Raw genomic sequence first — 706 nt, forward strand, 5'->3', positions numbered from 1 at the left:
GCTTGTTTGTACATCGCGCAGAGGCGCCGTTCGGTTCTAGCAATGATTCCCGCCACCATGTTCCATGCGTGCAGAGATCCGTTAGAGCTCGTTCAATGTGTCCCGCCGTGATTACGAAAAAGTCCAACAGTTGACTTAGTTGGGTGTGCGTCAAGTAATCGCGCAGAGATGCCGATCGGTTCCTAGCAATGTTTCCCGTCACAAGGGTGGTATTGGCACCTGTGCAGAGTGGCCGTTAGCAATGTCTCCCGTATCACGGTGGTGTACCATCACTAGTGCAGAGTGACCGCTAGCAATGTCTCCCGTCACAAGGTGGTAGCCCAGAAGTGCAGAGAAGCCGCTGTAGCAAAGTCTCCCGTATCACGTTGGAGTTCTTCCACTAGTGCAGAGAGATCGCTGAACCGTTCAATGTGTCCCGTCGTGGTGTGCTTGTACCGAGCACGTAGGATACACCTTGCTTTGTTGGTTTGGGATAGGAGTGGTCGCGCAACTGCCTCCACGCCGCAGAGTGCCAGTTCGGATTGAAGGTCAACTTTAGCCGTTCAATGCATCAGTCGGTGGGTGTTCAGATGGCATCACAACTTCCCCTAGGTGCTCAAGTTGGCTGGGTTGTAAAACATGTACACATGCGCAGAGTATCGTGCGTACTAGCAAAGTCTCCCGTCACGGTGGTTACGAATGAGTTCCATGCAGTGCAGAGCGATCG

The sequence above is a fragment of the Anopheles coluzzii genome (assembly GCF_943734685.1).
Source record: "Anopheles coluzzii chromosome X unlocalized genomic scaffold, AcolN3 X_unloc_112, whole genome shotgun sequence".
Taxonomy (NCBI): Eukaryota; Metazoa; Arthropoda; class Insecta; order Diptera; family Culicidae; genus Anopheles; species Anopheles coluzzii.